This window comes from Protopterus annectens, chromosome 9.part0, assembly GCF_019279795.1.
Source record: "Protopterus annectens isolate FY-2018-M chromosome 9.part0, PAN1.0, whole genome shotgun sequence".
Classification (NCBI taxonomy): Eukaryota; Metazoa; Chordata; order Ceratodontiformes; family Protopteridae; genus Protopterus; species Protopterus annectens.
Window position 1 is genome coordinate 1259404315 of NC_056743.1, and position 26083 is coordinate 1259430397.

Genomic DNA, 26083 nt, shown 5'->3' on the forward strand with positions numbered 1-26083 from the left:
AGCCTGTGATCTTCTTACTTAGGAACCTCTATGGTCTTTTCTAGTTGTTTGTTACGCATAGTGAGAAACATCCCAAAAGGAGCATTGTATTTGACAATAGGTCTGAACAATGCAGAATACAGAAAGGTCAAGAATTTCTTTGGATCCAGATGAAGTACAGTTTGCAATCACCTGCGCCAGGTAAAACAATTTCCTAACCACTGTTGTAATATGAAGGTCAAAAGCAAGTGAACTATCTACGCATGTTCCAATGTCTCACCACACTTTAATTTTAAAGTGGGTGTTGTTTATGCTAGAATATGGATGAAGGAATTGTTTACCAAATGCAACAATAATACAGTTTTTAGAATTTAGTTTTAACCAACATTTTGAGCAGCAGATACTAATGTACGAGCTTCAGACGGAACTTAAGAATATCAGAAGGGGACTCTTGTACCATTCAGCAACACAACACAAACTTGATAAACGAACTGTTCCCATTCGTAATTTGAATTCTGCTTCCATATGTAATTTAGGGATCTACAAAGTAGAGGCCCCAGCATATAACCATGAGGAACACCCTTGGTAACCTTTGTGTTTGCTGAGAACGCACACACCACTCTCACTGCACGGTTCCTCCTTGACCAATATGCTGCCCGCCTGACTATGTATGGGTCAATTTGGCACTCATTTAGCTTATTACATACGCATGTAATCAAAAGCCTTAGCCAGGTCAAGGTATGCTGTATGAACAGCATGTCCAAACTTCTTGAATTATTTTCTCAGAAGTGATCACATTCATTAGGCAGGATTTACCCTTAAACCCAAACTGCCAGGGATCAAGTCTTAAGATTTTTTTTTTTATATCATAGTTAATTAGGTCAGTTGGTCAGTTATGTGTTTCATGATTTTCAAATGAGACATGCATCAGGTTAATGGGTCTGTAGTTTCAGTGGTCTTTCAAAAAGGTTCACTTCTGTGAAGTGCCATCCCAATATCTACATGCCATACTTCAGGGACAAAACTAGTAGCTAGGCTCAGGTTGACTAGGGTATATTTTGTGCTCATTAGGCAAACTGATATATTACTAAGTCCCACAGATAATGTATTATTTTGTTTTAGCAAGAACAGTACCTTTAAGCAACTATTCCTTGGTTATGATGTGGTGCTTTGAGGTTCTGTAGGATGTGTGGGCTTTATACAGTTGTTTTGTTGGTGAATTTACTTGCTAGTATGTTGCCTATATCTAAAGGATCCAAGTAGGTGGTGTCTATTTGGATAAGTAATGAGCAATGCTGGGTGCTACTCCTTATTTTCCTAACATAACTAATGTAAACTTTGTAGTTCTTAGCTTCTGATGATAGTCTAAGTTCATGGGATACATTCATTTTTCCGGGGGGGGTTGATGGCTTTTTAACATCATTTTTTTTTTTTTAAACTATAAATAGTACAAGAAACTTTTTTTCTTTTATTGTATTTCTTATTTATTTACACATGTGGACCACCAAACAGGTTTACTTTTAAACTCCGAATTTTGTTTAGATCTGGCAGGCCAGTAGATTTATCCAGCTGCTGACTGTTTGCAGAACTACTTGCTGTGTCAGTATATTCGCTAATACAGTTAAACTTCACCATATAATTTTAGAAAGCCAGTAAAATGTGCCATTTGTACTAAATTTACTGCATTACAAAGATTGTTTAATGAAATCTTGGAAAGTGAGAGGATACCTGAGGAATGGAGAAAAGGTGTTTTGGTACAGATTTTTAAGAATAAGGTTGATGTGCAGTGCTGTAGTAACTACAGAGAGATTAAATTCATCAGTCACAGAATGAAGTTATGGGAAAGAGTAGTGGAAGCAAGGTTAAGAAGGGGCGTAATGATTAGTGATCAGCAGTATGGTTTCATGCCAGGAAAGAGCACTACAGATGCGATCTTTGCTCTGAGAGTGTTGATGGAGAAGTACAGAAAATGTCGGAAGGAGTTGCATTGTGTTTTAGTAGACTTAGAGAAAGCATATGGCAGGGTGCCTAGAGAGGAGTTGTGGTATTGTATGAGGAAGTCGGGAGTGTCAGAAAAGTATTTAAGAGTGGTACAGAATATGTACGAGGGTAGTGTGACAGCGGTGAGGTCTGCGGTGGGAGTGACGGATGCGTTTAAGGTGGAGGTGGGGTTACATCAAGGATCAGCTCTGAGCCCTTTCTTATTTGCAATGGTGATGAACAGGTTGACAGACGGGATCAGACAGGAGTCCCTGTGGACTACAATGTTTGCAGATGACATTGTGATCTGTAGTAAGAGTAGGGAACAGGTGGAGGAGACCCTGGAGAGATGGAGATGTGCTCTAGACAGAAGATGAATGAAGGTCAGCAGGACTAAGACAGAATATATGTGTGTGAATGAGAGGGAGGATAGAGGAATGGTGAGGATGCAAGGAGTAGAGGTGGCGAAGGTGGATGAGTTTAAATACTTGGGGTCAATAGTTCAGAGTAACGGTGAGTGTGGAAGAGAGGTGAAGAAGAGAGTACAGGCAGGATGGAGTGGGTGGAGAAGAGTGTCAGGAGTGATTTGTGACAGACGAGTACCTGTAAGAGTGAAAGGGAAGGTCTACAAGAGGGTAGTGAGACCAGCTATGTTATATGCGTTGGAGACGGTGGCATTGACAAAAAGGCAGGAGTTTGAGCTGGATGTGGCAGAATTAAAGATGTTAAGATTTGCACTAGGTGTGACAAGGGTGGACAGGATTAGGAATAAGTATATTAGAGGGTCAGCCCAGGTTGGAAGGTTTGGAGACAAAGCCAGAGAGGCATGATTACATTGGTTTGGACATGTGCTGAGGAGGGATGCTGAGTATATTAGGAAAAAGATGCTAAAGATGAAGCTACCAGGTAAAAGGATAAGAGGAAGGCCTAGGATAAGGTTTATGGATGTGGTGAGAGAGGACATGCAGGTGGTTGGAGTGACACAGCAAGATGCAGAGGACAGGAAGAAATGGAAACAAGTGATCTGCTGTGGCGACCCCTAACGGGAACAGCCAAAAGAAGATGATGACAAAATGGCTAGTATTAGAACAGAAGCAGACCAACGCATCACAGGTTAAGCATTTTTGCTTGGTAAAAAGCATATGCACCAGGCACAAGGAGGGAGGAAGAGTGTAGGATCAGCAGTAAGTGGGAAAGGCAGACATGGGCAAGGAGAATTTAACACAGCAGAGACAGAAATAGGTAGAAAAGGAGAAAAAGCAGGATCGGGGTTCACTGTTAGCAAGGAAGAAACCACCCACTCATCCTTCTTCATAAAAATGGGTGCATAACTTAAGGATGTCAGTCAGGCTCTTGCTAGCCTGGCACAGCAATCACACAAGAAGTCATGGAGGAGTTTTCTGTTCTCACCTCAGGGCTTTTTCCTTTACCATAGAGTGCTACAGGACAGTAGGGAAGGGAAGGCTGTCATAGCCTTGGGAATGTGCGTGGACAGGCACTCTCGAATGGCTAATTTTTTATGGGGAAGCTGGTGGTAGGATGCCTCAGACTTGCCCTCTGTGGGGTAGATCCTTGCCTGCTTTGCTTCATAACAAGAAGGTCAGAACCAATACACAAAACCCACTGATGATTACACATCTTAGCCTTTGTACTAAATATTTTTATTAGAACCGATTGTTCATAATCATAAGATGGGTTGGCTTGAATGTCATCATTCAAAGACTGCCCACCCCCAACACATTTGGCAATTACTGTTTACTATACTGATTACTGCATTCATTTTGCATACAGATGGTAAATCTGCACTGACTGGGTAATCTCATTTCTAAGAGCAAGAAATCTGGGCAAACCTTAAAATAATTGGGGGATGGAAAAGGCCCAAAACAAGGGCAGATTTTAAATACTGCTCTTATTTTTCTGAAGGATATGAAGTCTGAAACTCGATTGTATGTCATTATTAAGTGGCTTCAATACTCCATGATTTAACAAAAAAAAACATACTTTAAGGTGCAATCAAAACAAGGAGACATAAAATCTGGGCAGTTTAGAGCCAGGTATACATTTAAATGACAGATCGTTAGCTTTGAAACCAACTAGTTTAATAAACATATGGCTGCCGCCATTTCCGGCCAACACGTGTCTGTAGCTAAATGCACGAGTACGTGTGAATTAACACCCAACGGCAACCTTGGGGTGTTTTACGAGACTATCGAAGAAAGAAATACTGAAATCACACCTGAGCAAACACATAATAAGCCCGGTAAAGTGGATTTCACACACACGTTCTGAAATGTCCTATATGAACTAACGGTACACTGCCCGCATCTGCGTTCAATTATGCCGTACGTTTTTTTTAACGACCCCTGTATAAACAGATACTTAGTTGTCATATGGACTGTTACTACTAGATTCTGGATACTTTTGCCAGTCAGAAAAGAGATGCTAGTGTAAATTTGGGGAGGCGCAAGACAGTCTTTCCATTAGAAAATACGGTACTTTACAATTTTTGTTACATACTTAATACCTCACTAATGTCTACGTCCAGATTTTGGAACAAGAACTGCAGAACAGATGGGTGCGGTTCAGGCGAAAAAGTGGGCGTGAGCAAAGGCCAGGGGCTAGGCGGTCTTGTGCTGTACAATTAATGAAGAAGAACACAGTTCGACCGCCAAGCTTTAAAAATAACAAGCACTAGGGTTAACCGTAACAGAGGATTACAAATACACATAGTACCATATTTCGCAATAAGTACACCAGACCTTATCAGTACTCTAACCGGATCAGCATAACGGTAAAATAATAAATAGCGCTGTCTGACTCCTACAGTCGGAAAGTATGAAGGCAGATGATTTTTTAAGAACACGAGCACAGAGCCAGGATTTTGTAACCAATACAAGTAATCAACAAACGAATCTCCAAAAATTAATTTCTAACTAAAACCCTAATAAAAAAAAATCTGTAAATCCAAGATATCGAATGCCAAGTGTATAATAAACGCTAACAAAAATTTCCTGTAACACGCAGACCACTCTGGACAAATTATCTGCCAAGCGGCGTACCCCACTCCCCTCTCCATTAAAAACTAATTTGCGCACCATTATATACTTAACAAGTATGCCTGGTTGTTAGACTTGTGCTGTCTTACTACAACTGGAAGCTAGAAGTAACTACAATTGACTTTCAAAGCAAGATAATTTGCAAATAATGCATTTCCCGCCTCATCTTTTCCTCACCATCAATTAATCCAACAAGTGAGGCAGCCGCTAACGGGCGTGATTTACTGTTAGGCGGTTTGGCATAATCCAGGGAGTCGGAGCACACCTTGCACACTTGCTGGGGTGGGAATATCATAATAGAATTTACAAACCATCTTCCATTGAGGAAGTAAATCAAGAGACAGGGAACATCACCTGGAATGCTTAAAACAACCTACTTCTCAACTGTCCCTGATTTTGGCTCAAACATTTGCTGCGTCCTTCAAGTGTCAATTTGGGGATAAAATCTGATAGATTAGATGCAGTATATAAGAACTATAATTAATTATACACCATTTGTTTCATAAATACATGTTATCTGACATTCTCTTATTCTAACAACTTCTCAAGTTAGTAGCACTGTTTACAAAAAAACACAACCAGACCCCCTGTGCAAAATGGGAAAAAGGTGTTATGGATGGATTTCTGGATCTGTCGCTGCCTATAAGGTAAGAGGCTGAGAGCTGTACGTGCAGGATTAACTTAATCGAAAACTGCTACGCATAAAAAGAAAGCAGTAGACTAACATAACCGGTTAACGAAAAGTGTACGCTTGCCAACCAAGCGCTCTCACTAACCGTGACCAAAAACACGGTGGTTATCTACAGCACGCGCTCACACCACCCAGTCTGTCTCTGTGTAAGACCAACGTCCGACACACCGGTACACGTGGACTTTCCAGCGACTTGCTTTAAAACCTGCATTGTCCCCCTCCCGCCAAGAATCAAGACAGTAGCTAACCAACACCGTGTTTTCTTTCACAATCTCTTTACCTCTTTCTTGGTCGAGGACTGGAGTTAGGTTGATCGCTATAAGTCCAAATAGATGTCCCGTCTGCTTATTTCTCCTCCTAAATGAAAACTGAAAGTGGTTACAGAGCCGGTACTGAAACACAAGGAGGGGCCTGTTTTACCGCGTTACAGAATATTATTAACTATTGTGTGGTAGAGTTCATAATATGTGATGTGTCTTCTTACTGTTATATTTAATGCAGAATATCAGGCTAGCTTGGATTGCGTTATATATTTCGATGGAAGAAGCAGCGCAGTTTACAACGCAGGTATTAAGTTGAACGTACTTTAGTTGTATCTGTTAGTTTAAAACAGAGTAATACTCCGAGTATGCGCGAAAAAGGGTGCCAAAAAAGCCGTTGTGCTCAATTTCGACAAGACTGTAGTTTGTTGCCTCGGGTTATCATTTGTAGTCTTAAGACATGCCCTGTAATTCACCACTCTTTGTATGTTTGTGTAAAGGTGTGTAAAATTCTGCCATGCTTATAATACTTGCATAGCCGGCTTTAGGCGGAAGTGAACCCTGCGGTCGAGGGCCCCAAACAGCAAGTTATCTTGATATTTTGTAGCATATCTGCAAAACCAAGCGGGTAATAAATGTATATCTTAATATCAGTGGTTATTATAGTAACAGTGTTTCGCCAATTAACAGGCTTCATAATTCCATTATTTTACCACTGACACCGTGCCTCTTCTTGCTTAGTTAAATCCTACTGATGGACATCTCTCCACTAAAACTAACAACGTAGTCAGGTTTAGGTACCTGCAAAACCCATTGGGGGGGGGGGGTGGGCGAATATCATCCTTGACTGTGTAGGGACCTCACAAAATCCTGCTTCTGACTGGGGAAAAAAACAGTACCAAAAAAATCTATTTTCTGATTACGCTCTTTAACATGAACAGGGCTGTGATTTGGCCATGTTAGGATAATGCATATGAACAAGGTAAGCACTAGAGAGATCAGTACATAGTGACTGACCTCGGTGCATATTTTAAAAATAACTGTTGTTTCCAGGCCTCAGGGGTGCTTTGGGGAGTTTTATAAATATTGACAAAGTACAGTCATGTAGAATCTTACCATAATGGTAGATGTCCTTGCCTTTACTGCTGCAGTATTCCTTACAAATGGGATTCTCTGCCGTGAAGCCCACCGTCTAGCCAGTTTACCAAAGTCTACCATTGTTTACTGCAGCGGTGAAGGCAAGGACATCTACCATTATGGTAAGAGTATTCTTTACAAATAGGAGAGTGCCAAACCCAAGAAGAAACTTGGGAGGAGGAAGCAGCAGAACCCCTCAAGAAGCCATGAAGAATGGTAGTAGCAAAACCAGCTCTGGAGATACCATCCCAACTGGTAATGTTTGGTAAATGTATGCACAGAAGTCCAGGTAGCAGCTTCAAGAATAGAATTAGCGTCTCAGCCTTTGAAAAAAGCACCAGAAGAAGCCACAGCTGTAGTGGAATGAGCCTTTACAGAAGAAGGAAGGCTCTAGCCATGAAAAGTGTAGCAAAAGGAAATAGCCTTTGAAATCCTAATGGAAATAGTATGCTTGGAAACAGCCAAACCTAAAGACCTAGGATGAAAGGAAACACATTGGTCAGATTTTCTGATAGCTTAGATTTTGTTTAGATAAAACTTAAGCTGTCTATGCACATTTAAGGTATGCAGCACCCTCTCACTGTCAGAATGCAGAAAGGGGAAAATGGCAAATTATTAGACTAAGTGACAACTCATTAGCCACCTTTGGCATGAAAGAAGGATTAGTACACCAGGACAGCCTGTCCTCATGAAATATCAAAAAAGGTGGACAAAGCCATAAGGGCTTGCAACTCAGACACCTGTCTGGCAGAAGTAATAGCTAATAAAATAACTGTCTTCAAGAACAATGTTGCAAGGAAGCTGAAAGAGCAGGCTCAAAAGGAGCCCAAGTTAATTTTTCCAGAATGAAATTAAAGATCCCAGGAAGGTGGAACAGGTTTCCTGGGAGGTCTAATATTAAGGACGCCTTTAAGAAATTGTTTAGCCACAAGTCTAGAAGTTAATGGGGGAGTTAAAGGCAGACAAGCAGATAGAGCTGATAAGTGGGCCTTAATAGAAGAATAGTCCAAACTAGCATTGAGCAACTCACACAAATAAAAGAGAACCAAAGGAACATCCACATAAAGTGGGTCCAGGTCACGAGAAATGCACCAAATAGAAAACCTCTTCCATTTAGATAAGTAGGATTTCATAGTAGTAGGTGTCCTGGCATCCTGCAGCACGTCCTCAGGGGATGGATGGAGAGACCCCATATCTTGTGTGAGGAGATCCACCCTGTGGGGAAACTTGTGATGATTACTCCTGGCTAGATGCAGAAGTAGAGGGAACTGGTGCCGTCACAGCCAAAAGGGAGTCTCCAACAAGATTTTGGGAGCATCCTGTTGAATCTTGAACAGGACTCTGGGAAGGGGAGGGAATGCATAAAGAAACATCCCCTTCCAAGAAAAGGAGAGGGTGTCTACCTTCCATACCAAAGGACCTAGGACTCTAGCACAAAACAGAGGAAGTTGTCTTTTCAGAGGAGAGGCAAAGAGATCTACTTGAGGAGTACCCCACTGGTGAACAATGTCCAGAAACACATCCCTGTGAAGCATCCATTCATGGGACTGAGTGAAGGACCTGCTCGGCTTGTCTACCACAACATTCCTATCTGAAGGAATGTTACCTGCCTGAAGAGTCACCCAAAATTGGATAGCCAGATCCCATACCAGAACTGCCAGCCAACAAAGACGGTAAGATCTCGTACCCCCCTGTTTGTTGGTGTACCACATGACTGTGATACTGTCTGTGAATACCTGGAGAGAAGAGAGGATGAAAGGTCTGAAGAGCCAGCATAAGAACCCTCGTCTTTTTGATGCTGATGTGCTCTTTCCACTGATGAGGCAACCACACCCTCTAAAGCCTCAGGGAGCCAAACGTTGCTCCCCATCCCACATCTGAAGCATCTGTGAACAGATCCTGAGAGGGAGGCTGAAAAGGGAGCCCTGGATTCAGAGACAACTGCTGAATCCACCACAGAAGTCCTTTCTTGAGACACAGGAGAAGAGGGACAGGAAAGTCTAAAGGATGTACATGCGGAAGCCACACTGACTTCAGAAACCACTGGAACTTCCTCATGTGGAGCTTGGCCTGAGGAAGCATCGGATTAGTGGAAGCTATGAACCTCAGAGCTCTCAGAAACTCCCTGGCTGTAATGGAGGCTATGGGAAGAAGAGTTTGAAAGAAAGAAATGAGAGTTGATGCCTTTGGGGAGGCAGGGATGCCAGCATTGGCACTGTCTGAAACCTGCAACCCAGAAAGACATGATCCTGAGAAGGGGTCAAGGAAGATTTTTTGAAGTTTATTGTGAAACCCAGGCTCTGAAGAAGAGAAATGGTAAAATGAAGATTTTGCAAAAGGACTTCTGGAGAAGATGCTTGAAGCAGCAGGTCATCCAAATAAGAAAGAATTTGGATCCCTTGAAGCCTGTAAAAGGCATTCACAAGAGCAAGGCATTTGGTGAACACCCTTGGGGCAGTAGAAAAGCCAAAGGGCAAATCGCAGAACTGAAAATGCCAGGAAGCAACAGAGAAATGCAAAAATCTCCTGAAAAGAGGATGGATTAGACTATGGAGATAAGCATCCTTGAGGTCCAGAGACGCCAGAAAGGACTGAGGGAGCAAGAGAGGTAAAAGGGAGTGAGGGGCCAACATCCAAAAGGAATACACCCACAGACAGTGTTTAGATAGGAGAGGTCTAGAATAGGTCTCAAAGTACCTTCTTCTCTGGGCACTAGAAACATTCTTGAATAAAACCCTTTACCCCTTTGGGACACAGGCACCTCTTGAATAGTACCCTGAGACAAGAGATCTCAAAGAACCTCTGGGGAAAAAAGGAAGTTGCTCCTGAGTAGGCTGAGGAATTCCCATAAAAGGAGGGTGGGAAATCCAGACCATGAAGTACCCTTGCTGAATGATTGACAGAACCTAAGAATCCTGAGTGATTCAGAGCCAAAGAGGAATATGGCTGGGAATAGGTGGATAGTCAGCACTTGGTTTGTCAAGAAAGGAAGGCTTAAGAATCCCTGCAGTCTGAGTGGCCTTAGCAGGAGTCCATTTACTACCCTTTTTACCTATAGGAGGGCGAGACTGCCTATGAACAAAGGCTGGCTTAGAAGGGTAGTTTCACTGAAATTTAGGCACAGGAGAAACAAAGACATGCTTAAGCTCCTGTAAAGCCTTCCCTTTGTCCTGAAGCGACTTAAATAAACCAGCAGCTGCTTCACCAAACAAAAGCGTATTATCCAGAGGAGCATCCATCAACTTAGCCTTAATATCATCGGGCAAAGGTTGAAGCCGAAGCCATGAATATCTCCTACCAGAAGCAGCAGCCCCAGAAGAGGCATCTGCTGCATCATAACTACATTTGATAGAATGACGAACTACCTGAGAGAAAATCCCAAACAAGGAAAGAACAGAAGATTTACTCCCAGAGTCTGACAAGCCTGAGAAAGAAGAGCCAAGACGTGCCTTAGAGATATGGGTCTGATAATTAAGAACCCTAAAAGCTAGGGTAGCTGAAGTATAAACCTTCTTACCCAGCCTATCCACGGTTCTTCTGTCCTTGTCAGAAGGCAGTAACTTGGACAAAGGAAGCAATTGAGATGGCTTATCCAAGGTTACAGACACCACAGAGGGGTCAGCAGCAGGACATTTAAACAAAAAGGAACAGTCCTCAGGCACTCTATAAAACCTATCAGACTTCCTGGGAGCAGGGGGCAGAGAATCTGGGGCTTTAGAAGTAGTGTAAAAAACAGCCAATAAAGCAGGCAAGACAGGAGGAATGGCCACAGGTTTAGGCGATTCCATCTGCAGTAACTCAGTACCTCTTATGGATATCCGAAACCTGGGCACAATCCCACTTAAAAAAATTCCATCATCCTAGAGATCATGTCCTCAAAGGAAATTTCCTCAGAAGGATTATCTAGAGTACAGAATCCTCCTCCTCAGACCTGTAGTCTAAAGGAGACGGAATCTGGGTAGAATAAGCAAAGGAGTCATCATCAGAATCCACCTCAGAAGAATGCAATCCAAAGGGGCCTTTTAGGGAAATAGGACGAGCAGGAACTGAAACCCCTTGAGGCGGTCTCAACGACAGTAAAGCATTAAATCATCCCTGAGTAAAGGCCTGACACTCACTTTGTGGATCCCTAGGAGCAGAAGAAATATGATTACTTTTCTGTTTCTTTTTTAAGGGTGTGAAGATAGGTAAAGGCTGCCAGCCTAGCCAGATAGAATTTCTGTCATTTGTAAATATTAATGTAAACCACAGTCTTGTTCTCTTAAATGTTAAAAGACTGCATTGGATATTGAACTGCAAAAATGTAACAGTAGTGCACTCTGCTCAATTTCCAGTGCAGTCTTTTCACATTTAAGAGAACAAGCCTGTGGCTTACATTAATATTTACAAATGACAGAATTATCTACAGAATTCTATCTGGCTAGGCTGGCAGCCTTTACCTATCTTCACAAAGGGGACATCCGTCCTACAAACATGAGAAGGCCTAGACTTAGGACAGCATTCCACAACTGCAGTAGGAACCTCTTCCCTAAAGAGAAACTGTGGAACCCCTCTAGATGCCCCAGAAACAGTCAACCATGGTTCCATCTGAACACCCGAAACGGATGCCTGCAACACTTTGTTGGACATGCTGCCCACCAGATCCTCACCAGCTTCCAACCCAGACGTGGTAGAAGAATCTGACAAAACAATCGGGTGAGCCCTCCGGGTTCATAATAACCTCAGGAGAAACTCCTGGCAGAGGCTGGACAGCGGAAGATTCCAGTCTTACCTTATGCACCTTCTTCCCTGATGGCTGACCCTCAGGGCAGGAAGTTCCATCCATAGTATCTGCAGCAAGAAGCTTAAGACGCTGGTGCTCAAAATAAAAGGAAAGGGTAGAAAGCTTACTAGAAAGAGTTTTGGGGATAAACGCCTGACAAATTGAGCAAGATGTATGGTCGTGAGCACCAACAAACAGAAAAGCAAGAAAGAAAAAACAGGCAGAGGTAATAGACTGAAGGTTAAAACAGCATTCAGACTGGTGGCAAAAAAGTTCTGAGGATGGTACGCCTGAACGTCACCTTTATGCCCTACCCCACGCATGGAGTGTGCAGGTGATGTTCAGTGTACCTTAAAGCAATGGTAGACTTTGGTAAACTGGCCAGACGGCGGGTTTCACTGCAGGGAATCCCATTAGTAAGGAATACTGCAGTGGTGAATGTAAGGACATCACCAGATCAACTTCTTTGGTCAAGAATGCTGAGCAAAGCCAAAAATAATAGTGACTCAAAATCAGGAACATGTTTTAAATATTACTGTAATTCACTTACAAAATTAATCTTTTGGACAATAAAAATAATGAAACTCTGATCTTTGGATTATTGACTTCTGTAATCCTGAATGATTTACAGCAAGTCAATTTTTTTACAAGGGACAGAAACATTTATGAGGCAAAATCATGGATTGTCTGTGAAATCAATTACATTAGTCATCAATGAGGTAAGTAAAAGTGACTTACCCCTCCTACTACTTCACTGCTAAACAACAGTAACTGATCAGTTGTGGCAGTACCAGTGTTGTACAATGTATTGTTCTTTGCCAAAATAAGTATAGAACTAGTATTGCTATGATGTGTGTGTGAAAAAAATTATTGATTTTTATCTGTTTCTGGACACATAAATTAGACTTCTGGGTATCAGTAAAAATATAGTTAACAAGTGATTATATTTCAAAAGTAAGGCATAAAATATATCACAACATTCAGACACTTATTTTTTCTAGGAGTCTGGTGGGTCCCACTCCCTGACTTCTGCTCGCATCCTCACCTATTCTAAAACTATTCCTGCTCATGTGTATAGAAGGTTGCTGCAGGTTTTATGGGGGCTGGGGATTTTGTGTGGTCATTAATACTTTAATTTTCATCAGAGTCAGAACTTAGAGGTGTGCACAGGAGGTCATTATAGTATGTGTTTGGGCTAAGGACCGTAAGATCATTGTTTCTTTTACATTTCTCACAAACTCAGAGGTGTACAAAGAAGGTTAATATAGGTTGAGTACGGGCAATGTACTATCTGTGAGCAACAAAGTAGAATACGTTACTGTAATCATTTTTTCACTTTCCTCATAATCACACATCAGACATGTATACAGGTGACTGCCTTTGGGGGTTGGGGTGAAGAGTGAGGAGGCATGCTATTTCTATGTACGACAGCGATAACTTGCAATACATAACTTTGGCTGTTTGAACCACTGATTCCATTCTAATTAACACCAGAGGGATGCACAGGCAGCGACTCTTTTTTTTTGGGGGGGGGGGGTGTAGGAGGCAGCCATTATTTCCAGATAGGATCTGTGCATCCTCACAACAGCTTGTTTACTGTGAGCTACTATTATGTCATCTTTCAACATTAGGTCTTTGGCACAACTTATGTCTTCTTGAAAGAAAAAAAAATAAACCATCCTCTTCTTACTCATGTTTTTTGGGCCACCTATGTATTAAAGTTGGGAAAATGCTCCAAAATGCATCGCAGAACATATATAACCCTCTTAGTTTCTGACCCTGGCTTAATTGAGTTTATTATTGTGTTTTTGTCAGGAAAGGTGTGCTTGAAAGAATGCAAGGAAAACTAAAGTTGAACAGCTACAGTGAATTTCTTTCCTTAATCATAATTTCTGTTCAAGCCATCAGTTGAAAAGGTTGAATAAAAATAATAAAATGCACTTCATAGCACATAGGAAGTCATGGCTTCTTGAAAAAAGCCAAAGAGTTAAGGCAAAAATCTGAGAAAAGGAAGGAAAAAGTGATGTGCATGGTATGGGGACGCCAGGATGGGGGGATAGAGGAGAGCACTGGTGTGTGTGTGTGTGTGTGTGTGTATGTGGTGAAAAAATAGGTAGTGCCTAGGGTGCCATTTCACCTAAGTCCAAAACTGTACATAGAATCATTGTAATGTATGATTGTTGCAACTAAATGACAGTAACTGTGAATGCCCCTCTGTGAGATGGGCCACCAAAGTGTGGTGCACAGTCCTGTTGTAATGTAAGAGCACTGAAGCTGCAAGTCAGTCTGTGCATATTAATCCTAAAAGTTTGCAGCATTAACTAAAAGGTTGTTTGGTAGAGGTGGTGGTGACAGGGTGATACTTAAAATAGAAGTGCCCAGGGGGCCCCCAGCTTGACATTTGCTGAGGCCCTCAAATGCTAACACTGGTCCTGAATAATTGGAAGGTTCCATGCCACTAATCTTTGGATCTGAAGTCTCGGTGAGTGTGCAAAGCAGAATAAAAATAAGTTATGTACTCACCATAACGTTCCATGTTTGTTGTCCATCTCGCCCTTCATTCTTACTGGATGGGTTCAGAGCCGATCCTCAGCTCGAAGTCTCTAACTTGGCTCGTGGCAGAATAGGTATCCCATCATGCAGTTGTATAATTCCCCAGATCTTGTTTGCTGCCAATCATAACAATGTGTCAATATGTTCAAACTTGGTTTAAATTCATGGTTCTAGAGATTTATGTGCCAGGACCTAGAGGGGGCGATGTAAGGACACAGAATGTGTTGAAATCAAATGGATGCATATACTCTGAGCTACTGATGGGAAGGGGTTAAATTATGTTATTCCAATTAAGGCAGTACTGAGGTCACATGACCTAAGACTGAAATATAAATGCTGCTTGTTATATGCGTTTTAGTTGGATCTGATGAAGTACCTAGAAGGTATGAAAGCTCTCATCCTTGTTTTTTTAAAGTTTTATTCTGTGTTTAGCTGTGTTTTATTAAACAGACTTTGTTTTACGTCTCTCTGCCTACCAGTTTTCTTCTTTTTTGATAGATTTTTGCCTTTTCACTGGTTGCTCTTTTTGTTTTGGAAACTCCTAAACCCACTGCCCTGCTCGCTTCATCTGCAGCATAGGATATTAGTCTCATGGAGGAGTTAACAATGGAATTTAAGGTAGATAGCTGAGAGGTCACCTTTTCTGACACCCCCGCAGTCAAGGAAGCTTAAAGAGTATCTCCTAACTCCTTCAGGAGATCTCTTTGTAATCTCATAAAATGCATAAGGTAGTTCAGCGATCTAAGGGTAAAAGTCGCTGATGAAAAAATACAGTTCCCATATCTGCCCATCGTCCGGGAGTCCTTATTCGATAAATGGACAGATGAGGATGTTACAGAAAGTTCCTTCTTGGTGGCAGCCACCACCACCATAGCATCTACAGGAACGCCTTTCGTGAGAAATTCTTTTTCAGAAGGGGCTGATAAGGACTTATTTGGCCTCCAAGGGACTGGTTCCATAGTGTCTGGTGACTCCCATGCCTTTCGACTAACCAATTCCTATAGCTCGTTGAAAGGTGGAGACATCCAGGAGGCTGAAGGTTGAGGTCCAAAAGACTTCAGGCACACAGACTCCTCATCAGAAGGGTTGAAGGTTTTCCAGCCGCGCCTCTGTTTCAGGATTTCTAGGATCTCTACAAAGAAAATATCTTCAGAGGATGACCGTGGGGACCCTTCTGACTCCTTGAGGTCAGTGTCAGAGGTGATAGACACATCGAGGGAGTCTATATGCTTCCTCTTGCATGTTCTCTTTCGAGGAGCTTCCTCAGAAGGGCATTCTGGGGAGGTCTCGAAAGAGTGGGGTTTGCCCAATGGGGATCTCCTGAGGCTCTGAATCTGTGCTGTCCTTTGTTGGGGGTGGTGCTGAGACAGAAGCCGGTGCTTTGGGGGGAAGAATGCCAGTATCCTTGTGTAGAGCTGTAGGCGGGGACAGCACACTCCTCATCAGCTCGAAGACAGAACCCCCTGGCTCCGAGGACACCAATGGTTCCAAGGAAACCCAGGGAATACCTGGCTCCATGGAGATCAGCTCCGAGGCTGATGTAGGAGCAGAGCTCAGCTGAGCCGACGCTTCAAGAGGTAAACTCAGAACAGAAGAAACTCTGGTCCAAGCATCCCTCCCGGAGCCGACTGGAGAACTTTGACTTCTAGACACCCTGGATGGCACTGAGTGTTTGAGCAGGGATCGGTTCCAAAATCTCCTGAAAGGGTCTTGGAACCAAAGAGTCTACAGCAAATGGTATTTGGCATTCTGGTTCCGAAGATCCAGCTTGGCACGGAGGATGAATAATCATGGATGTAATAGACCTGGCTGGCTTTGAAACCAGTTGGGTCGGAGCCAAAAACAATTTAGCCAGCAACTTCAAAAGTCTGCACACCACCTTGCCCACGTCATCGTCTGACAAACTCCTAGAGGAATTAGCGGAGAGGGTTGATGAGCAAGATCTCTCCACTATAGGAGATCTCAAATTAGGGGAGACTGTTGGAAGTTCAGTGGACCGGCTCTGAAAAAGTCTCTTTCAGCTCCAAAGGCCATGAGGCCGAAGGACTTAATTTGTCCAAATCTATGATCTCCCTCAATTCCGAGGGCTGTGAAGCTGAGGAGGTCAATGTCTCAGAAGGTTTAGTCAATTTTAGAGGCGGCTTCGAATGAGATGAAGAAGCAGGAGATGGTCTGTTTGTATGTTTGTCACTTTTAGTGGAAGGGGACTTAATTGAAGAAGTACTTTGTAGAGCTTCATCAAAGAAATGTTTCAGGAGTCCATTTAGAATTAACTTGTTTGTCCTTTCTTGTAGTACACAGGAGCTGAAGGAATGACAGAATGTACATTTCTGTTGGAGGTAAAAGGCCCCCAAGCAGTAAACACAAATATTATGCCCATCAGTTATAGACATTTTTTGTGCACATTTCTGGCACTTTTTAAAGCCTTATGACTTAGGTTCCTTTTCTCTAGTTTCCTTAGACATAATAAGAAGGAACACCATTAATACCAAAAAGGAAGTAAACAGCAATTATACCTCAATAGAAAAACTAACACACACACAACGGTTAATATCTACCAAACACTATAATATAGAAGCACAACTACTGAAGAAAAGGGGAAAAAACGCAGGAACAGCTCTGCCCTCTAAGTTAAATGGGCACTAGGCCCTCTAACTTAAATGGACCTAGTAGAGCTACAAAAGCAGGCGAACAAGAACAATCCTCTAAGATAACAGGAATTTAGCTCTCTAAAATGAGTTAAAAAGCAAAAAAAGGAAAGGAATACATAGTTCCTAACTATTCTACCATAACCCCCAAGTACACCACTACAAAAACCTGACAGGAAAAAATAGAAAATGGCCTTGTGACTAACAACGGCCAACAAGCAACCACAAAGTAGCATGATTAATTGCACTAGTAACTACAGCACATTAAAACTACAGAACAACTGTCTAAACAACTAACACAATTTTATTAATCCTAAATGTATAGAAAAAATATAAATCTTTAAAGAACTTAGCCACAGCCAAGAAGAGAGCATCCGAACTTGTAAAGCGGCAAACGAGATCTGGGGAACTACAGCACTGCATGATGGGATACCTATTCTGCCACGAGCCAAGTTAGAAACTTCAAACTAGTGTATTCGGCCGAGTTGGAACAGACTATCGGCTTCGAACCCATCCAGTAAAAATGAAGGCAAGACAGGACAACATAACATCCATGCTTATAGCTCTCAACCTGTTAACAGCAAAAATCAAATACAACGGCCCAAACATAAAGGCAGTTAAAAACAACAGCTATTAAACAAAGTTGCCCAAGTATCATGATGTATCAGTATGCATTTCTGCAATCCTCGGCGATTTCCCCCAAAACTACTAACTTTTAAGAGGAACAGGCCAAAAATAAGAGGTAAAAGTCTACACAAAGTCCTAGCAGTTAAGAGGTATGGCCATACAGTTTTGATTCATACCCCAAGCTCCTATATACATCTACCAACTCCCCAAAATGCTGATTTGTGTGTGTGTAAATTAAAGATGCTATAGGTGCAGTAAAAATCATACTAATTGGACAGCTAATGACATAAGCATACATCAAGCACTGTGGCCACATTTACCTCATCTAGCTCATTTGCATCTTTCTTGTTTTACTTATGCGAAAACCCAGCAGTTTGTGTCTTTCTGTTGCTTAAAATGTTTTCCCTTTAAAAATAATTTCTACGCCATACCATTTATGTTGTATGCCTTGCTACAGCATTATCCATCTTTACCCCTCTAACATTAGCTGATTGTGTGGACTATTGGCTTCCCCAACATCTATTTTGTGCTCTGTTTTATATGTTTCAATGACTGATAGGCATATGTTTTGCAGTTTTTGCAGGTATTTTGATAGATTTCCAAAACAAGAACAATATACTCTGTTAGTATTCCATAAACATTAGTCTTCCTCCTTCAGTGCCTTCCCCTGAAACAGTTCCCAAAGATTGACACAAAGAAAGCTATCACATATGCTTTAATTATATTGCTATACTATACTAAATTCATGCTTGACAAAAATAAATAAATAAAAGCATACAATTTTTTTCCCTATAAAGTACCTACAAGTAAGGATTTTAATTTATACATCATCTGCAACATTTAATATTAAATGAGTATGGCTTGCTTTCCAAAAAGATAATCCACTTGTTACAAACTACACCAAGTTGTTGGTGCAAATATACCACAAACTCCATTTCAGAGTATTTAAGGAGATGAGGCCCCTCATCTATTGCTCATCAGACTTAAATTGAACATCTAGATGTCATTTGTACCATCTTTTTACCAATGGTTTTATGGAATTCCATTAAGGCTTTACTACTGGTTTTATCAAATTCTCTTCGCAAGATTGAATATATGAAAGTCTGTACAGGTAACTTGCTTTGATTTCAACAGGACAGTATGAAAGAAAGCTTTTTAGCGTTATTAGTCACCTTTAGAAGGAGTGAGTCTGAAGTACAGAATAACTTCTGAGCATAAGCATTTAACAGAAATATTATTTGTGGACTAAACTGCTTAATTTAGTAACTTTGTAACTATCTCTGTGAACCTTTAATCAGCAGCTATTACTTTGTATTTAAACTTCCCAACAACAAAATAAAATAGTAAAAACGCTGCACAAGCACCAGTTATTCAGAGGGCAATAAAGACCTGTTCAAAACTCCAATTCCACCATAAAACACCATTTATTTTGCAGATTAAGCACTTTTGTTCACAGGACCGCGGACTTCATCAGAATCAAACCCAAACAATGCAAACCTTTAAATACACTAAATCAACCAATAAAACATTTTTAAAAACTACCTAATTAAGAATTTCTTGTCTTAGAGACAAACATAAAAATACTGAAGCTGACGTGGTTAACTGAATAATACCCATCCGTTACAAATATAATGTGAAATAGTGCACATTTCTAATAACAATATACTTAAAAATTTTTTTTTAACGATTTTGTGAGACTGTACTTGTATACAGTAAGAGCCACTAAAAAAACACCTTGCACATCCATATGGTTACTCACTTATAATTACTTCTCATCAGGCAACCATCAATCATAGTATCACTGTACTAATAATACAATAAAAATAAATTGTGTTTTATGGTGGAATTGGAGTTTTGAATGGGTCTTTATTGCCCTCGGAATACCTAGTGCTTGTACAGCGTTTTTACTATTTTATTTGGACGGCACGGTGGTGCAGGGGTAGAGTTGTCTCCTCACAGCAAGAGGTTCTCTGGTTCAGTTCTCGGCTGGAGTGCCTTCTGTGTGGAGTCTGCATGTCCTCCCTGCGTTCATGTGGGTTTTCATCGGGTACTCCAGTTTCCTCCCACGTTACAAAGACATGCATCTGGAGCATTTCTCCCCGGGCCTCCACTGAAAATTGGCTTCATTCCAAGTTGGACTTTCCTGGTAAACAAATGTTAAGTAAGTAAATTTTGTTGTTGGGAAATTGGTTGTCGAAATGCTGCTTCTTTTGGTTTTATATTTAAACTAACCACATGTGATGGGTGCCTTTTACACTTGTAATCTAAGAGCAGTAAGATATTGTACTGTAAACCTCTATGACTAGTCTTTTATGTTTATATCCTACGATGTGTCATCTTATAATAAAAATTAAATGTTTGATCTTTATTTTCATTAATAATCTTTTAGTGGTTTAAAACAGACATAGCTGTATACAAAAACACTTTATTTTACGTATTTAAACTGAAACCTAACAACCATTCCCCTTAACTTCCTCTTGCAACTTTATCTTTTTAAATTATATCTTCTAGTATTGTTTATCATTAGCCTACTATACTGGATTTAAAGTGTTGTGTTATGCTATTTGTCTTTGTACATGTAACTCATTCTGTAATTTCCTGGGTTCCTCTGAAAATGGGCAAATACAGTTAAGTCAATCTGGTCAACAAAATGTAAATAAAGTTATTTATGTCTTAAAAAGTAGCAATGAATCATTAACACCAATGATTTTAATATTTTTATTTATTGTAGTAGTGACTAGATACTGTAACAAGGAACACAATGAAAAGTTTATGGGGGGACGTCCCCTTTAACTCCATTGTCTGGTGCATCATTCAGAGACCCTGAGACCTCTACTGACTAAGTGCACCAGCTAAGTCATTAGCTGACAGTTTCTAAATTAATGCAGACTTGTGTGGTGATTATGCTGTGTGTTGCACACTAGCAGTCAATGTGTTCACATGCTCTTGTAGAAAAGCGAGAGGTGGGCTCTGGGCAGTTAAATGGTGCTGGAGTAACTATATTATTCAATTTTAAATTTAGTATCTGAAGTATCAGGCTCCTTTTAAATTTAAAAAGTGCGTTAAGCAGTACTTGGAGGCAAAAGTTACATGCTGTGTGTGATGTGTATCTGTGCATGATCATGGTTACCAGACAGTCCCATTTTGTCCATGATGTCAATCAATGATCGCACTTTTGTGTTTTAAGTAAACGGAGACAGGCACACTTTATGCTTCAGATATGTTTTTTAATTGGTAAAATGTACTATTTTGAAAAAGTTAAAAAAACATCAGCAGTTTTGGGGTATTGGTTCTCACGCATAATATATTTTTTCTTCAAAGGTTCATAGATTACTAGGCTAATGGTTCAACAGCCTTACAAGCCTAGCCAGTTTTACCCAATTTTGTATCCCTAAGGGAAAGATAACAAGGGTCATCAAACATAGTTCTGACTATTTTTACAGATTGCCGCTGTCCATAAAGGACATGGGAGCCACCCCAGGAGAGAATTTGCAATTTCCCATCTATTCATCCAGATTGTACTGGAAGATGATCAGGGAAGGGCTCTGCTTCACGTGAATAGGTAGCCTATTCCAGAGGAGCGGCAATATCTGGGAAACATATATCACTCCAGCATGATCTATTCATGTCAGAGGTCAGGTTTAGATCTATGAAGCTGGTAACCCTCATGCAGTTGTTTTGAGAATATACAACATTTGCATCAGGCCTGAGTCAGAGACTGCCTTGTAAATCAGGCACAGATCACACCTCAGTAATCGGTAGGAAACTGAATACAGTGATAGGGCTTTTAATCAATCCACATATTACGTGTTGGTTATACCCTGCATTTTTTTGGTGTGAAACCTCTGAGGACACTCCAACTGTTGCAGGTGCCTACCAAGGTACATGCCAAAGGGTGCATTATACTTGATTATTGGGCTGATACAGTACAGTGTTACTATGACTTCTTTAGATCTGGATGCCATGCCTGTACTTATAAGTTGAGCCACATAGAAGGATTTCCTCACCACCATGGACACATAATGGTCAAAGTTCAGATTACTATCTGAGTACCCATATCTCTCACCAATGGGTACACTCTTAAGGGGGTGCTATAAGTGTTGTAATTTACAGAGATATTTGATTTCCCAAAGGCTATTATTATACAGTTTTTCGCACTTAGTTTGAGGTGACACCAATCATTAGTCTGCACTGAGCATTAGTTTTCTAAATGGTGGTTAGATTTTCTAGCTTACTCAAACAATTGCTCAGGTTTCTAGTGTGTACATTTTGAAGAGGGAAAATGCATAGTTTTTTTAAATTAAGAGTATGGTAATTTGATGCTTACACGTTTGACGCTCAGACGTGATCATTAAAGCGTGATTTGTAAGGAAAAGAGCACAAACTGAAATTTATTGTAACAACATTAAAAAGCATTTTGCATATGTGTTTCACTTCACTGCACCCAACACCCAAACATCCTCGAGATTATAACTCCAAAATCAAAATGAGTATTCTGGCTTAAGTAGAATTTTCCAAGATACTGCACTCACAGAATTAGTATCTAATAAAATATTCTTGCACTATAGTCTTCATAGATACAACTGTTAAGTGCTGGACCTGACAAATGATCCTATGCAGCAAGAATGTTCCTATTTTCAGGACTGGTTTAGGATTTCCGTATTTTTTAGAAATATGCTCCTAGTTTCAGACTAGATTTATCTTCCACACAACTTACTGAATCCTTTTCATTACATGTCATTTTTGAAGCTGTCTAGTGCACATAAAACCACACTACATGACCAACATACTAGAGGCAACAATAATTTAAAGAAAGAGGATATACATCTTACAACTCCTTTTCCGAAGCAAAAATAAATGACCTTGTGTAGTAGAATTTTGTGATACAGTTCATTAAAGTCTACAGATTTTACATTTATATTTTTTCCATAATTTATGTTACTCTCTGTTTTTAAACGTATTTATTTTGTTTATTTAAATTTGTTGACCGGGAGTGTCCGACTGGACATAGGTCCATTTTCAGCGAAGGCCCGGGGAGAAAAGCTCCACAGCAAAATAAACAGACTGTAGATACATTGGATTACATAGCGATTAACAATTTAACATAGCAATTACTTACAACATATTTACAGATGAAGAACATAGTACATCATTAGACAACTAGAATCTTTATCTGTGAAGTACATAACAGACATTAACAAATGTTACAAAGAGAAGTTCCTGCTGTATAGTAAGTACTAGGCTTATGAGCATCTGAGCTTGCTATAATCAAGGTAGTTAGTGGAGTGGAGAGAAAGGTAGTGGTTGGATGGGGTGGATGATATTAGAGTGGGAGTTGCAAGGGCATAGCCAGCATGTTTTTAGGTGCGCTTTTAGTAAAGTTTTGAAGTGGGTGCATGATGGTACGGAGGTAACTGTGGGTGGGAGTGAGTTCCATAATTTGGCTATGGCGCAAGAGAATAGTGCTTCACCAGGAGAGTTATTGGCTTTAGTGATCTGCAAGTGGTTTTTGTTGCTGGATCTTAGTGGTCTGGTGGTGTGATAGGGTTGGAGTAGATTCTGGAGGGATGGGACATTTAGTGGATGGTTTACTAGTTTGTGGGCGAGTGAGAGTTGATACCACTGAAGGAGGTGAGGGAGTTCAAGCCAGCCCAGTTCAGCAAGTGAGAGACAGTGGTGACTACGGTAGGATGCCCCTGTGGTGAATTTGGCGATTTTGTTGTAGCAGGTCTCTAGCTTGTTTAGATCACATTGCCTTAGGTTGGTATATATTGGAGAGGCATAAAGTAGGGTGGAGATAAGGTGGGAATTTGCTATTGAAATCTTTGCTGCTTTGGTGAGAAATTGCTTATTTCTGTATAATGCTCCTAGTTTTTTGTGGACTTTTTTATGGTCATGGATATGTGAATGTCAAATTTTAGTTTATTGTCTGTTTCCACTCCTAGCAATTTGGTGTGTTCAGTTGGGTATATAGTGGTGTTGTCTTTTGCTGTGATGTTAAAGTGAGAGTAGTTTTGAGTATGTTTGGTGGGTTGGAAGAGAAGTAGTTTAGTTTTGGTTGGGTTGAGTATTAATTGGGCATCGGATAACCATGTTTCAACAGAGGAAAAGGCTTCCTGTGTGACTTTTTGCAGTTTGGGTAGGGACTGGGCAGATGATGGTCGAGTCATCTGCGAATTGTATGAGTGTGCCATGTTTGGTGGCAGAGGCTAGATTATTGGTGTAAACTGAGAAGAGTAGGGGTCCAAGGATGGATCCTTGGGGAACCCCTATGGAGACAGGTAGTTGGGGAGATATGTCATTCTGCCATACAACGGATTGTTGGCGGTCAGACAGGTAACTCTGAAACCAGTTGGTGACTGATTGTGAGAAGGATAGGTTATTGAGGACCGAGATAAGTTGTTTGTGTGGGACCATGTCAAATGCTTTAGATAGGTCTAGGAAAGTAACAGAGGAGAGATAGCCATTGTTTTTATGCTGAAGGATAGTGTTAGTAAAGGAGAGTAAGGCAGTGGTGGTGCTATGGTTTGGTCGGAAACCATGCTGAGTACTGGAAAGGAGGTTGTTAGTAAGTAGGTAGTCTGAGACCTGAGAGTGTATGCATCTCTCTAGTATTTTGGAGAGTGGAGAGAAAATAGCTATGGGGCGGTAATTGGTTAGTTCTGCGGAGGGTCCGCCTTTGTGGAGGGGAATTATATGTGATACTTTCCACAGTGTGGGAACATACCTTTTCTGAGTAGTATTCCACATTCCTACCGGAACTGAGAATTATGTGCTGCTTGGTATTCAGATTTTATGCTAATTATATGTCCACATTTTTAGCTGGATGTTCCTGTTTTTCAAGGGCCTTTGTTCTTAGTTTCAATGTCTGCATGATAAAAGTATATGTTTGATTCCTCCAATGCAATTTTTGCTTTTAGGGGATCTAACTGAAAAGAGTTCAAGCAAAGGAAAGGGAAATTACTTTACTGTATGCTCAGTCAGTATTAAAAAGTGTTGTTCTTGATACATACTTGAGAGATACTGAAAACCATTACAGTAGCTTAAAGATATTTTCAGTGTTTTTTGTTTGTTTTATGTCCAGCTTTTGCTCAACAGGGCAATCCCAGGCGATCCAAGCTGGGCAACTAGACACCAGTCAATCAGTAGCTTATTGACCCAGGCCTTCTGTCTTTAAGGTGGACACACACTGGCCAATAGGGTGACATACACCCCTTCCACAGTTAGCATGGGTCCCTGACATAGGTTGGAGTATGCCGATCCTCAACCCACTTATCACCAGCAAATACCCAAGCCAATATTTGTCTACATTGTTCAACACAACTGGATAACTTAGAGTTATGTTTTTATACTGTCAAGTATCTAGTCCTAACACCGTGATCAGTCTGTGATTTATGCTCTCCAATCTTGAGGATACTACACACCACAGTTAATGTTCAAAGCAGTTGGTGTATACAACTCTTCCCACTATAAGACACCATTTAGGGTCTATTCTGCTGCATGCAGCTCCATTCTTGGACAAGTTTGAGATGGAAAAACTTAGCATGCTTTTTCAGAAGAGGGAGGAACCCTGCAGAGATACATGGAGAAAATGCAACCTCCAAACAGACTGACTAGAGGTCAGGATTGAACCTTGTACAGCAGAAGTAAAGACCTTAACCATTATGCCAACTGGTGTCCCATTCTAGACTTCTGTTTGGCAAATGGCTTGACGATAGCCAACACATGGTTCAGAAAGACTGATAGTCACAAGATCACATACAAGAGTGGCCAACATGCAACTCAGGTAGACATTCTCCTAGTAAGGAAAGGGCACTGGGGTAGAATCAGTGATTGCAAAGTCATCCCCAGTGAAACACTCAGCCCACACTATAAACCATTGCTTGCCACAATCAGCTGCAAACTGTGGTCAGAGAAGGCTCTATGGCCAACAGAGACCAGACTGAAAACCTGAAAGTTGATTGGAGAGAAAGCACAACAGTTCAAGGAATGATTTAGAGCTGTAGCACCTCAAGAAGAAGAGGAAAGAGGTGGAGTTGGAGAAGAATGGCAGCACCTCAAAACAGCATGTATGAGAACTACAGAACAGATATGCGTCTGAGCCATGCATGGTGGTAAGGTACATAAGGAAAGGTGGTGGTGGAATGAAAAAGTCCGGGAAGTCATCAACTGAAATAAGGCGTGCACGACAAAGTGGGAGATAGAAAATATGGACATGGCTAAGAAGGAATACTGGTTGGCTAATAAACAGGCTAACAGAGGAGTTGCAATTCCAAAGAACAAGGCATCAGAGACACTCTATCAACTTCTGGAAAGTGACTCTGTAGATGGCACAAAGAACTATGTATACCAGGCTGCAAAGCAAAAACAGAGATATAAAGAAGACAGTC

At 41.0% G+C, this 26083-nt stretch overlaps 1 protein-coding gene across 3 annotated transcripts in view; it reads right to left on the reverse strand.

The window, feature by feature from the left end:
• LOC122811982 (interferon-activable protein 203-like) overlaps window positions 1–26083 on the reverse strand; it is a 481785-nt gene that overhangs the window by 378939 nt on the left and 76763 nt on the right. Inside the window, exon 1 of one of the 3 annotated variants that reach the window (XM_044084183.1) lies at window positions 5987–6308. The exons of 1 other annotated variant lie outside the window; for it this stretch is intronic. The gene's annotated coding sequence lies outside the window, so the exon portion shown is untranslated. Of the gene's footprint in view, window positions 1–5791; window positions 5883–5986; window positions 6309–26083 lie in introns of those variants that run through there. One more of the 3 variants, XM_044084185.1, reaches the window with a different exon arrangement.